Source organism: Barbatula barbatula, assembly GCF_947034865.1.
Source record: "Barbatula barbatula genome assembly, chromosome: 15".
Lineage (NCBI taxonomy): Eukaryota > Metazoa > Chordata > Actinopteri > Cypriniformes > Nemacheilidae > Barbatula > Barbatula barbatula.
Genome location: NC_136778.1, coordinates 991122 through 1006769, shown reverse-complemented (window position 1 = coordinate 1006769; position 15648 = coordinate 991122). Strand labels below are relative to the sequence as shown.

The following is a 15648-nucleotide window of genomic DNA, read 5'->3' as shown; positions in this document are numbered from 1 at the left end:
GTTCTTCCTTGCTCTGGATGCTGAGAGAGAGAGAGAGAGAGAGAGAGAGAGAGAGAGAGAGAGCAGGTGATTATAGTTGACCTCTTCTGTTCTTTGATGTTAAGGGATGTTTGGAGCTCATGGGGATGCTTCAGGTTGTCCTATACTAATAGATTGTGTATATTATTGAAGTAATTTCACGTGCCGTCATGTGCAGAGGCGTCTGTGAGATCAGATCGATTTCTCTTCATCTGTAATATGCTGAATCTGCTGAATAAAGTGCTGTCTTGTTTTAATGCACAGCAGCGTCCGCTTTAGACTCATGCTGACGCTGTCTCATGTCTAATAAGCGAACATCCCTCCTGTCTGTCTGTTTACAAATGTTTGACTGTCAAGACATTATATATGAAAATATAAATGCAATCGAGTTATTTTAATTGCACAGTACTTCTTTATATTTGTAGTATGTTAGTGTGCACTTCTTTTGTAATGTTGTGTGCCAGAAAGTGATGCTCAACATGATTAACCCACTTCAACTCATAATTCACACATAAAAGAGCCTATTATTGTACGTTACAGTTTCTGTGCTTGGTGTTGGTTAGTTAGTGGCTTGTTTACCCAAATATGATCTCTTTACAGAGATTAACCTGAAAGGTAGTTGTTTTTATTGTATTTTCACATAATTATTACGTTTTCTTACATGTCTTTTTACTTATTTTACAAAGATAAACTGTATTTTGAAAGAATATTACTGTATAAATACAGAGAAACTTGATAAAGTAACAAATAAAAGCCATATATTTACAGAGATTAACCTGAAAGGTAGTTGTTTTTAATGTATTTTCACATAATTTATCTGTTTTTCTACAGTTAAATAACAATTATTAACAGTAATACACTGTAATTAAACGAATTATGACTGTAAAATATTCTCTGTATTTTTACGGTTTTTGCATGTAATTTTGAAAAACATTCTTTTACTGTAATTTGACGGAATACGTCTGGCAACTTTGCTGCCAGAGATTTACCGTTTTTTTACGGGTTTTTTTTTACAGTGCAGAAACATTTTAACCACAAATATTCTCGCCGTTTTCTTTAGAACCGCTCATTTAGACGAAGAGATGTTTGATTGACATGCAGTGCCACCAATCACAGCTGGGGTTAGATGGGGCAGCAGATTTGCTGTTTCAATCGTTGTGATGTTAGTGTTAAGATGAGCTTAATAAATATAGAGCCGACGAATGTCACAGCCTATTACTGGACAAATTTATCTTTTTCCCCGCGAAGAAATGTCGCTTGACCCCTTTTTATAAACTCAGTGCCACACAGACGAGAAGATTTATTTCATTTATTACCCAGAGACACTGCCTTATACTCCTCAGATTTATCCCAGTTACAATTTGTTGAATTACTGTAGCTTCACATTTTAAGATAGTATATGAAGAGTTTGATTCCAAACTCAGTTTAAAAATAAATCAAAAAACATGTTTTTATAATGTTATCATCTTTTTATTGTTCTTTTATTTGTCTGTATTCGTTATTACGGCTTAAGTCAAAACAAACCAACTGCAGTTTGATTGATATTCATTAAAATGCACAATAAATAAAAACAATTTTGGAACCAAACTCTTCATATGTGTAAGAATGATGTTTTAAAGTTATAGAATCTATAGATTGTTGCGAAACATATCTCAGAGAGCTATAAAAGAGGTTTAATTCATGTTTTCTCTGTGACAGTTTTCTTCCACATCTTAGTGACATTTACAACATCTGCGTGTATTGATGTTGATAGAGAAATCACCTGTTATTGAGCAGATCGATGACTGTCATTGGAAGTGCGTCTGATGATATTTTTCAATCCAGCTCGCAGAAATTGTTTTTATCTTCAGTCATTTCTATTCAATGTGCCCCATAATTCAATAATAAGGTTCATCGTGGTGTTTGCACAATATTATTTGTTTCTGTTAATTCCATGAACTATTCGCAATAACACATGATTTGGGAAGCTGTTGCGAGTGATTGCTTAGGACGTTGCCGCCTGGTGTAATGAAATGGTTGTTGTGTCTAGTATTCCAGCCGGGCATCTGTCCGTATTTTCTACACTGCAGTGTCGCTCGTTCTCTTTGCGATGCTGTGAGGTATTGAATAAATCCTGACTGACCAATGAAGAGTTGTGAAGAGCCTGTAAAAGGCTCCAGGCGGCTCTATGAAATCACTCCTGAACTGCAGTGTTTGAGATTGTCTTATAACACGAGATAAATGAAGTTCACCTTTCTGTTGCTCTTTTGTTCCAGTGAAGGGCTGGACGGGCAAGAGGTGATTCAACCTGTGATGAATGGATACAGTGGAGGTCCTTAATATCAAATATGACTTGGATGAAAGACACTATCCATCAATGTCATCATTACACGTGTGTTTTTGATACATCTGTCATCAGTAGGCAAAACCTGTTCAATTTCTTTAGGGTGTCGTGTTCAGTAAGAACGCATATGTCATTTTGTTAATATATTATTTTTACAGATTTGTTGATCAGCCAGTCCTATATTTTTATTGTAGCAATTATCTACTATAGGATAGAAACAAAAGTAGATATACATGTGGACATATACTGTATCTATAGCATCAAATGTAGACATGTGTGTGAGCATATTTCTATAGGTACGAAAGTAGGCGTGTGGGTATGTAATGTCTTTATCTATACAGTATCTCACAGAAGTGAGTACACCCCTCACATTTTAGTAAATATTTTATTATATCTTTTCATTTACCCTGTGAAAGATTTGAACTCAGTCCCTGCTAATGTTCTATCTGGAAAACTGTGAGGCTGAGCGGATCGCTGACTTCTGTAAACTCCTTGTTAAAGCCTTTGGTGAAGCACTGATTGAAGTCTCTCTCTCTCTCTCTCTCTCTCTCTCTCTCTGTGGAGCAGTACACACATGACATTCAGCACTAACAATGTCTAATAAGGCTCATTCTGTCGTCCTGACAGCGCAGGGGCTGCCAGGGTCATCGCTGTCAGCACAGCTCGGTGGGTTTCAAGCGCGAGGTCGTGCCCGCCCGAGGAGAGAGATGCAATAATAAATCTTACTGTTGCGATGGTGCGGATGTGAATTGTTGGAGAATTATTGATGGAAATGTGCTAGCTGGTGCCGGAATTTTTCATTGTTTAGTCTGAATTTCAGCGAGAGAACATGCACAGAATCCAAACTCATTAAATGCATTACGTTCTGCTGTTTTCTGTAAGAGATATACTGGATTTGAGAAAGTGAAGTTATGGGCTGTAAGCGCGTTGAAGCTGGACTCTGACGGGTGAAGTCAATGGAAACGAGCTGTACGGAGCATGTTATCTTCACAACGTCCTTTAAAACTCTTATTATGAAAATATATTGAATAGTATAACATGAAAGCAATGAAATCTGGATTTAGTTTCTGGTTGTACATGGACTTTAAGGGCCCACGGTGAAATAGTAAGACAGTTCAGCTATTTGTCGCATATCAATGACTTAATATTCGCTGTTCCACTACCCTCGGTTTCCCGTTGGAGAAACAACGGCGACAAGCATTTGCATTACAAACTTACGTAGCATTAAATTCTACGTTTCTTGCAAGCTAATTCATTATGATGACATTAAAAATTCATTCATTCATTACCTCCGTGAACATGATGGGCGATCTCCATACGCCTCTGGATGGTGAAATGACATTGCCACAGCGTTGCTACTTGGTTGCTTGTTTGCCCGAGTTAAAAAAGCCTCCCTCCAAGCATCTGTGATCAAATTTGGTTTCTCTTATGTAATTCTGTGAGATGTTAAAATGAAGGCACAGATTTTCATGTGTGATGTGTGAAATCTCTGGAGTTTCTCAGTAATGATGATGGTCTGATCTTTCAGCCGCTTTCATACTGTATGATACTCGAAACCCCATAATACATCTGATGATTCTCAATCTGCTATCCAAACTCCGTGAAGTCTGGGGTATCGTTCTCTTGAGATTTAGCAGCTGACTCTCTCTTTCTCTCCGCATTCATTTCTTCTTCTTCTCTGTGTTCTCTGTGGTTTCCTTGATTCATTTATTTTATTGGGCCTGATTAATTAAGTCTCTCTGCTGTCTTGCGTTTGTCCCTCTTACTCCTCTCACATATGCTTTACTTACTTCTGATGTGTTTAGGAAGACGTATCCTGTTTTGGTTGTCATAAAGTGTCATTCCAAGCAAGTGTTCAGAAGTAAAGCGTTCAGATGTCAGTGTTGTCCATACTGAGCTCACTTCTACTGTGTTACACAGGTGTATCAGAGTACCGGTATATCAAACACTTTCACAGGCTGAAAGAGAGAAGAATAAAATCATATTCACATTTTTACATTCACATTCTCTGTTCAATAGACTTCATCATGTCTTCAGACCCTCTCATGAGTTTCAATAGCTCAGCACATTTATTTCCCCTGTCATTTGGGCATTTAAAACACACTTAATTTCAATGAATTATTCACCAAATGTAGAATGTCTGAAACGTTACTAAATAAAGAAGTACTTTCTGACATCTGTTTTAGTTCTGTCAATGAAAACAGATGCACAGACAAACCCACTGACTCATTGGCGTGTGTGTCTGGAAACACACACACGGCGTGTATATCCCCACCCATGAGCTATAACACTATTTATTAGTCATTAATCAATCTGTGGCTCCATGTGCAGTTTCCAGCCCGTCTCAAGATGTGCCATAGATGACGTAATGCAATCCAGGAAGTTAAGCATCCTTCATTATTCCCGGCCTCGGTTTAGACAGAGGAACTACTGTTTACATTGCTGGGAGGTGGAGAAAGCAGGTAAACGCTTGTGACTTCGATGTCTTTGGCTGTTCTTTGTATGACATGAATAAAATCTTTTCTCGATATATTGGTGCTGACCTTAACAAAGCAATTTTTGCTGGCACACTGTAAATGTACAGTAACGGTTCAAGTGCATCGCATCGGTCAGTTTTTGACACGAATGCTAATTTGTACACATCCAGACTGACCATTTGTTCGGCTTTAGTGAAGATCGTGTTGTGTGTTGATGTTTAATCAGCAGGAAGTCACTAATGTTGGCGGTTTGTGTTGAGATGTATTGTTGGAGGCGGTGGATTTGACAACCGAGCGCTGTTTGATGCAACTAGTGATGCAATTTGATGAAGGTGCTGACATTGAGTTTAGAGCATCGTCTAGAAAGTGCCTTTCTAAATTGAATCTGATGAAAGTTTTGAGACCAGTGAACCTCCCGCATTATTAGCTTTTATTTTATGTCTATGCTTAAGAATAAATATATATATGAATATATATTGTATAGTTTGATTATTTCGTAGAATTCACATAGTACCCCACTCAACCATTGGAAAAACCTAGAATTACATTAGAATTTACATTTCATTTTTTTACATGTTAAGGTTTGATTGATGTGGTGCATAATCATACATTTGGTTTGCAAAATTATTGTTTCATCGGTAGGTTTATGTAGTTTCAATATAATAACGTTTTTTAAAGTTTTAAATAAAAGTTTTTTTCTGCCTTTCTTTCTTTTTCTCTCTCTCTCTCTTCCTATCCTTATTTGAGGATGAAGGATTCGCTCTAATTATTCCAGTCATTGGGTGAGTCAGACAGTATGGGTGTGTGGGAAAGAGATTTTGGGGCAGGTAGTCCAAGCTGTTTTATAAGAAAGTTTGGAGAGATTGAACACCCACAGGGTTTTACTTAAGTAACCAGAACAAAATTCTGTTTAACAATCTGGCAAATTAGCGTCTGGATGAATCAAACCCTGTGATTCACTGCTGTAATGGAATGTAGGGGGAGAATTGTAACATGAAACATTTGGTTTTAGATGAAATGTCTGTGCCTTGAAACCAGATGTTAGTATTTATGTAGCTCATTACAAGCACGTCTGCTAAATGCGACGCATCTGCGTGTTATGAAGTACACTTGAATCCATTTCAAAATGCATAAATGAGCGTTGACTGTACTTTTTTTCACCGTCCACCGTCACAGACTGAGTTTGTGTATGCATGTGAATGAAGTTGCATATTTCATGGGCGTCTCCTGATATCAGAGGTGAGGCTGGATCAAGTGGATGCTGCTGGGGTCTTGTTGGCATTCTGTCTCTCTCTTTCTGAATCCTGAGCAGAAACACGTCGAGCCGCTCCACCCGTCCGCTCAGATAAGAGATGCATCGGTATGCACGCTGTGTGCTACATTACCTTAGATAAGCCTTCACCAAAGAGACAGTTACAATAAACATACTTTCATACTTGTGTTACTTTAAACCTAGGCTTGGCCACTAGAGAGTGCGTGCACGCGACAGGAAGTCTGTCCAATGTCTTAAAGATGCCAAAGTGCAGTGCCCTTAACGCACACTAAACCCACACTATCTTAAATACCGCTTCAGGGCTAAGTGTATCCCATCATGCATCATGCTGAAGTGTTTCCGGAAAAGTGTGCCGTATGCATCAGTCGTTCAGCCAACGCTCCACGGTCTGTTGCTGAGACTACTTTAAACCCATCTCTGTCTTTCATCCTTAAAAAAAATATTATTTATCAGGATCTCTTTTGCACACGTGACACTGCACACTTGATATGGACTAACTATATGCGTTCAGACTTTCATACACTGCATACTGTCCACCGCACAATTCCATCATTGAATGCTGTCAGTCTGTGTCGAAGTCTTTCCTCCATTTGTCACGTTTCAGGTTTGTGTGTATGAACCGTGAGTGGGTGAAAGCGTTCAGTAAGTGTTCAATCAGAAGTGTTTATGTTTCTTTATTCAAGCGGAGGCGAGAAACAACATGCAGACTTCACAACACTTACCGATCCAGAAAGCCATATTCTCTCTACCCTCGTGAAGTCTTTTATTTCCCTAATGTCAAGGTTTTTTTATGTGTTGGTCAGCATTTGGTTATAGTATTTTTAATAGAAGTCTATAGAAGGTAAACATCATTATGTGTCATGTTTTGATCATCAATCATCGGTGTGTGAGATTCATGTCTGATGACGTCGCTGTCAATCAAACCTGTCTCACTGACGGATGCTCTCAAACACACACATCTCACATCTGTAAAACATCCTGGATAGATATAGAGTCAATTGGTTAAAATTGAAGTTGTAAACCGTGACCACTGCAGAACCGTTTCTCTGTGTGTGTGTGTGTGTGTGTGTCCGAACGTACAGCCTCACAAGAGGGTTTATAAAGTTTACCTCCTATAAACAAAACCACAAAACCAGCACTTTTCACTCCAACTCTCTCAATGTTCTACGCTGGCAGTATTTTCTCATCTGGCCCGGTTTTATTTGTGACCCTTATGGGTCTACTTTCAGAAAACTCCAATAACATTTTGGGCGCACTGAACATTGTTCCTTTTTTCATTAAATGTATCTCATGGGGAGGAACGGACTACGGGTCATTCTTTTAGAATTTCATTTTTACGTTGAGTTGGCTTATTTCAGGGTAAGGCTAAATCATATTTCAGCAACAGATGAGTTTTATAACGCCGCTCTGTGTTGCTGTACGGTGTATTTAAAGCGATACTTCAGCCATGAATCAAAATTTCCCCATGTTTTACTCACCCACCAGGCATCCTAAGTGAATATGACTTTCTTCTTGAAGAATGATGCAGGCGGAGTTATAATACCACGTATCCTTTTACTTCCATGCGTTAGAATGGGAGTGAAAGGGGACAGTTTTTTGAAGCTCCAAAAAGAGCATCCATCCATCAAAGAACAGCTCGACACCACACCGTGGTCTTATCAAAGGTCTTCTGAAGCGAATCGATTAGTTTGTTTAAGAGAAATATCCATATTGACAATGCTTTAACAATAATGCCATCATCCTCAGCTACAGGTGAACGAGAGGCTTGTCTATAAAACTCCATATTGACATCCCTGATATTACAAGAGCAAAAGGTACACAGCTTAGCCCCCCCATTCTAACGCTTGGAAGTAAAAGGAAACGTGGTATTATAACTCGAACGGCATTATTCTTCAAGAAGAAAGTCATAATCACTTAGGATGCCTTGAGGGTGAGTTGTGGGGGGGATATTTTGATTCATGGCTTTAACAGCCTGTGATGAAACAGAATCTGTCTCTCAATTGTTCTCTGATATAACATTTGATTTGTTACGAATTACAAAAGACACACAGGCACCTGTGATATTTGTCAACACATTCACACTCCTGACTCGTCACATATTGACGCTAGGTTAGTGCCCCTCGGCGTCACTTTTGAACACACGCTGGGTACTCTTTTGCGGCGTATTTCGACACAAATTTTACCGTCGTTTTGAAATTGTATATTAGATATAATCTGCAAAGAATGGTGTGTCTGGGATTGATTTTAGTTTTTACGCCCAGGATAATTGCATTTACATGACGCTATTCAGGCAGTTTGAGCAAGTAATGTAACCGTTTACTTTTCGTAATAGGAAAAACAAAACACAAGCAGTCACAATGTCGTTCAAAAATACAGATATACCAACTCGAAACGATCAAATTGTACATGGAACAGATGCAAAAGGGATCACTGTCCGCAGTAAATCTCAGATCTGGTGAACAACAGACGTTCAAAAATTGCAGCCAGAAGAAGAGTTACGTGACCGATCGCGTCACTTCGTTGGCTTTGAACCTGAAATGGTATTGGCTCCTGCGGTCGACTGCATCTAGCTCATGTTTCGATTTTATGTTTTGAATGGGAGCTGACTGCTTTCAATTAACGGACCCGGCATCTTCATATAATGTTATGGTACACTTTAGTGCAACACGCTTTGCAGGCGGTCCGTTAAAGAAGGCGACACGTACGTCTCCTGGAAATCATGTGAAATTCAACCAATCGGATGACAACTTTGAAATTGCTGAAGTGTTTCCTTGTGCCGTATGCATCAGACGTTTAGCCAACGGTCCATGGGCGTGACGTCTGGGGCTGAGACTAGGTTTAGGGTGAAACCCATTGACTTACATTGTATGAACACAAAACCACTGAGACATTTCTCAATATATCTTCTTTTGTGTCCCAATGTAGAAAGCCTCACAAACAGTTTTACAACCACATGACAACTATCTGTTTAATTCCCTGGACTGTTTTTTCAACACATTTCAGCAGTGTGAACCCGTGCTTGTGCTCTCTCTGTTGTTTTAACTCAATGGCTGATGGGGTTTTGTGCGGAGGCTGCGCTCTCGGGGACCCGCTGTGACAACAGCCTGTGGACTTCTAAAGGTCACCTGTCATCACGACACATTACTGCAGAGAAGCACTGAAGGACGGACATACGCTTGCATGTAATGCAGTGCCCGCTGCTGCGCTTTACGTACCCGAGGTTGTAAAGGTCAGGTTTGTTTCTTGTGGTTCATTTCTGATATTTATTAAAAGACAGCATGTCAAATTACTCTCCACGGGTGACCCATCACTGTCCATGTGTGTTTGATATTGAGCACACAAGGGCTTTGATAGTTAAACACCTCTGACGGCTTCTGGAAATGTAAATGCAGTGTTTCATCTGTATGGTGGTGTGAGGCCATTGAATTGATTACAATACGACTGTCAGTGTCAGCAATACACTTTAATGGTCTGCACAAACTGTCACAGAATTGAATCAGATGCTGTTATCTGCATCCTTGACCTTGTGTATTTTTTGCGGTGTATGGCCGAATCAGGTGGGGCTTAACCTCTCGTTCATTGTGTTTGGACATCACTGATGAATTAAAGGAGAGACAATAAAGAGAGAAGACGATTGCTTGGGATTTGTTCTCTTGTACTAATTTAAATCCAGTCTGCACAAGCAACATGTTCTCATTGCCGTTGTGGATATACATCCAGATAATCTCAATATAACATGCCACATGTGCTAAGTGCAGAAATTGTCTGTTAAATTCCAGGCACCAGTTCTTAAATATCGAGTCATTTGAGATAATGTCAATCCCTAATTGTGCAGATTTGATACATTATCTCACAGTTGGGGTCACAATGTAGCGGTATATTGTCAATAACAGAGATATTCAACAACGAGATTATTAATATCGTGTTTACCGTAATATCGTAAACCACACACAATCACATTTTTGACCTGAGATTCACAGCTCTCTGCGCATAACATTCACATAAAATGACACTTTTACTATCTTAATCCAGTCCTGAAGGCAATGCATGCTGGGAACTCAGACCTCTGCATAATTTTCAGTATGTTAGGGGGTGCTCACATATGCCACGATTAAAACGAACTGGTGCGATTGCTGTGTTGATCCGGTTTATTTGTGTAGTGTGAACAGTGCCACCCGAACCCTGGTGCGCACCGAACAAGCGGACCGAGACCGCTGAAAAGTTTCAAATTACCTCTGGTGCGGTTCGATTGTAATACGAACGCAACACGGACCAATGCCGGTGTGAACGCTAAGCAAATCAGAAATATCATTTTTAACTTATTTTTGGTCCGTACCAAAAGTACCGAACGAACCGAACTTCAAGTATGAACACGCCCTTAAAGCCACACTATTGAACTTTTGCTCACGGCCCCCACGTGTGGTTGATAATCGCAGTTGTCTGTTTACAGTGTAGTAAATAATGTCGCTGTTAAAGCTTCCCCGTAACATGTGAATTCGTTGACTAAACTGATGAAACCGAGGAATGCAGAGAAACCATATCGCACTTTTCTGCAGGCAGGGGATGGCCAGGGCATTAGAGACATTTTAAAGACATTATTTCAAGGTAAAAAAAAACTACAAGGTGTTGCTTTAATGAAAATTATTCAAATAGTCCCAACACAAATGGAAATGTTGTCATGAAGTCGCCCATTTTTGTTAGAAGTACATTGCTTTACACGAGAACCCAACACAAATGTGTTATATTAAATCATATTGCCTAGGTTAAACAAACAACCTTTAAAAGTATTTTTTTAGTGTAGCATTATTTGTGTCTTTTAGGAAACTATTTCAATAGATATCACGGTAATATCATTATAATGATTCTTGACTGCGATAACTGTATGGTTATATAACTGTATACGATATATCACAGGAAGACTATTTTACAATGTTCAATTTATTATTCAGATTTTTTTATTTGCTCTTTTTCAATGAATATTTTCTACATTTGCATTTCACAGGTCAAACTTTCTCTCTGGTCCATTTGTGGAAATTGCAGCTTTGAAATGATTCTTTTATGTCTATGGTTTAAAAATTGTTTTGTGAAAATTGTGTAAGAGTTTTGCACGTATGCATTTGATTATATGATTTTGCTTGTGTCTAATACATTTGGATCTTTTTTGTCAAATAATCAGTACTGATTTCTTAGAGGCAGACTTGAAATCAATTTTGACTTTGGGTAACCTTCTCTCTCTCTGAGTCTGAGTCCGTGTTTCAGAGGAGCGTCTGAGAGTATTCTTCTGTCGATGTTTGGTTCTTGGTTTGATGTGTTCTGGCTCTGGTCCAGCAGATCTCAGTGTCTGTGTCCTGCTTTGATGAAGTGTGTCCAATTGCCGGTCAGTTGTAGCCACACAAACTCTTTGACATGGCGAGTCAAAGACGTGCTTTGTAGAATGTATCCCATTTGGTGGTGAGGTCATACGCGCACGATTCAGCGGTCGTTGAGAAGTTAATGCACTCGTATATTGTCACGGTGAATGATTGACAGGGAAATGACAGCTGCACAGCATCATAAAAAGGATGAAGCTTTGAGTTTGAGAAAGGTCAGAGGAGGCGTTGCTGAAGAAACAAAGCATGATGGGACAGATGTGATCTCTAATGACCTGCAGTTAACTGAACATTCACTTTGCCATATATTAATGTTTCAAAAGTGTATAATTTTTTTGTTTCCTTGGAAAATGAAATAAACACACGGACATGTGGGTGAGAGAATCATCAGGGAATTTTAATTTGACAGTGAACTTCTCCTTTAAGATACGATATTCCTATTCATCTTTCATTAACAGTTCTTGTTCACCACGAAAATGCCATGTTGTTTTCGTGTAGTGTTATTTTGGATATGTTTATATCACGGTACGGTGGTGGCTAAAACCAACAGTTTTATTAAAAAAGCTAGTTTGTGACTGCTTAAAGAAGTAATACGATGAAGACAGTGTGTAAATCAATAACACCATCAGCAGATACAAATGATCTGTCTGTGTTTAGCAAAATGAGATCTGACGCGGTTTTAATCAGATTGTATGATGTGTTCATTACAGCTGAAAACAGGACGTTTCAAGACAGCCTCTCTTTCTCTCTCTTTTTATTTAGTAAAAACTGATGTTCTGTTTAATGAAGATGCATCACAAGGAGATCGTCATCACATTCTCCATCACTGTTTTACTCTATCACCCCGTCACACTGAGAGCGAGAGAGACGTCACAACCTGTCATGTTTGACTGCACAAGTGTTGTCTTGTGAATACGGCAGAAGTCATTGTAGGTTCCTTGTAGTCGCAGTGAAGATATTTTCAGATAACATCAGTGTTACGGCAGGTGACGATGCGACACAAACGTACACATGCACATCATTACCCTCACGTCATGCGCTCTGGGTGTTTGGGTGTTGTTTGACACTCATCACTTCCGTTTGACGGCGTGACAGCATGTCAACGTCTGCGGGACGAGTGTGGGGGGGTACGGCTGTCACAGTCTGAATCTGAACATGAAAGGGTTGGGATACAGAAGAACCGAGAGCTTCCCAAACAAACAGCGGTCACATGTTCTAACTCTCTCTCACTCCACAGAATTGCGATGCATGCTGAGAACCCAACATCACACCTGAGAACCCCAAACCAATGCAGCAGTGATACAAACCAACTCCAGGAACACAATGGAAGATCTTCCATCCTGACCTGTCGCCATGCATGCAGATCTGCGGTGTGTTGAGATACCAACATAAACGCAACCTACACGGATCGTCCACGTGAAGCTGTGCTCCGATTGGCTGTGCCAGCATGCCCGTCTGCCATCTGTTGTGACTGGCCTCTGGCAGCAGCATGCGTCCATGGCCGGGTTCATGGCGCTGGATAGCGCTAGTTCTCTTGGCCTGGGGGACGTTGCTCTTTTATATCGGGGGTCATCTGGTGAAGGACGTCGACCGCGCGCCCCGCTCCAGCCGCGAGCTGGCCAAGATCCTGACCAAACTGGAGAGATTGAAGCAGCAGAACGAAGACCTACGGCGCATGGCCCAGTCGCTACGGTAACTGCATGATTTACATGTGGTTTATGTTCGACGGCACAAAGGTAGTTTTGTTGTGGTCACATGACTGTGCTATGTGTGACACCGTTCTGTCTGGTAGCCTGGATTCAATGCCTTTTGAGCAACAATTTTTTAAAAGAGCTTCCATTAAATGTTTTATAGATAACATTCGTCTCAAGATGTTGTTATCGCCACAAACTTACTTGACTCGTGTGTCTTTGTTAAACCAAAGGATGTCATTTTCTGTTTCAGATATTCATCTTCATCTCATTAATGTCTTTTGTTTTAAACACATCAGACACTGTGAGCGTTTTGTCCGACTCTTCCATTGATCCACTGAAATCCTGGAGGTCCACAATATCTCCAGATCTCGGATAGATCCAGACGTGTCCATGGCAGAACTGGAACAGTATTGATTATAAACCTGTTGCATTTAATGCTGTTTGTAAGAGCAAGCCTTAACATTTAAATGCATAGGTCTGTCACAATAGACGGGTATTGACAATAATAGGTAAATTGTGTTAATTCGACACATCGTAATATATATTGGTAAATATTCAGCATCCATAAAAAAAGTTTTTGCCATAAAAGTTACAAACTCTCTTTCTCTGCCTTCACGCACTTTAGTTCTAAGTGTGATTAATAAACCGAATAATAGACAAATCACAAAATGAATTTCATTAATGGCATCATTCATTTCTTTGTATTAACATTTAGATAAATAAAGAGATAATACTGTTATCGTGAATAATATATAATTGTGTAGAAAAATTGTAACAGCCCTACTTTCAAGTATTTTACTTGCCTATGTTTGTTTAATGGAATCGTCGCTGTCCTTCTGAAACATGGGATGTCCATATTCACGGTTTTTAAGAAATGGAAAAAAACTTTTTAAATGACTTAATGCGGTGTTGTTAAAGTTGACAAGCACTTTTTAATACTTTTCATTGCACTCTAAAATTGTACGATGATATTATGTGAAACAATTTAAACAAGTTAAACTTAATAAAGCTGTGAAATCAATGAAATATACTGTTTAAACTGTGCAAATGTACGTAAAAAACTATGTAAAGTAACTGAGTAACTAAAGTCAAATTAACCAAAGATTTTAAGTGTATATTACCTTATTCATTATTTATTGTTTTTAGAGTGTGGTTGTAAGCCCAGTGACAAACATAAAGAGAGACTAGTAATAATGATTTATGACAAAAAATAAATATCACAAAATATGGAGACAGGAATTTTCAGAAGGACATCAGCGGTACACACATACACTGATGGTGTGCTTGGCCAAACTTGATAGAAGCGACACATCAACATCACAGTTGATGCTCAAAGCAATAAAATGTTTCTGTAGAGAAGTGCAATAGCTTCTGAGAGCCGCTCGTGTTTTTATAAATGTTTCTCCAGACATCATATTTAGATTCCGAGGTCTACAGCCTCAGGCTGGGTGAACATGTGTTTTCTCTCTGTCAATATCATTTGTGTGCAAATGTGTCGTAATGCTGAATGATGTTAGATAGTGTCTAGAAAAAACAACACTTTTGTATAATGGAAAAACACACACACAAAAACGTTGTGGTTAAGCAGTGCTGGGGCTATAGCCCGTCTGAAAACTGCCTAGCCCCGGCAAAACGCTCCCAAGGATTTTCTAATATCTTTTACGGAGTGTCTATTTCCACTGATAGCAAATAGTCCGTCTTCTAAGCGGAGACTATATACACTAACTCGGGACCATACGCATCTCCAGTGGCACAGAGAGTAAAGCTTATGTTGACTGCTTCATATCGCCGCAGGTTGTAATATGCCTCCTGCCGACTTTTTCCATCACATATCAGATCATGAAGTCACTTATTCTTAATAAAATGAAAAAACGATTGAAAACCTGCTAAACGGTGAAGTTCACCAATGATGAACAGTCCCACTGATAGATAAAATAAATATTTTATTTCTTCAAATATTTTTACTCTACTGATTTATATATGTTTGCTGATAACATCCGAAATCAATAAAAAATAAATCACATGTATATTTGGATAATGTTTGATTTTCAAGACTCGGCCTGTGAGTTTGTGGTTGGCTGCCCAGTCGAACTTTTCCGGTACTTTACTGTAAGAAAATATGACTTGGATAGCAGCGAACTCATCAAAACATTACTTAAAACAAATCGCTTTGACCTGGAAGGGAAGCTTTCCGCTTTTATAATGTAAGCATGTTCTAAAATGTTCACAAAATCTTAATTAAATAACTATAACTAAGTGCACCCATGGGAGAGGTGTAGGCTAATGCACTACAACAATACTTGTTAGAAGCTGTTCTGTATTGAAACAGCAAAACTGCATGTTGTCTAGCCAAGGCATTTAATCATTTTATTAGCCCACCCTTTAATCTGTTAAGCATCCCCAAGAAAAACCTCCCCGGCACCGCCCCTGTGGTTAAGACACAGAGAAAAATCTCTTTCATAGCTCAGGAGATTTGATGGAGTTTGTCTTTCAT

At 39.2% G+C, this 15648-nt stretch overlaps 1 long non-coding RNA gene across 1 annotated transcript in view; it reads left to right on the top strand.

Annotated features, from left to right (window-relative positions):
- LOC306905193 overlaps positions 1-15159 on the top strand; it is a 15899-nt gene extending 740 nt beyond the window's left edge. Inside the window, exons 2-3 of the long non-coding RNA XR_013787706.1 lie at positions 12698-13152; positions 13405-15159. This is a non-coding gene — a long non-coding RNA (uncharacterized lncRNA). The remainder of the gene's footprint in view (positions 1-12697; positions 13153-13404) is intronic.
- Positions 15160-15648: the final 489 nt, after the last annotated feature.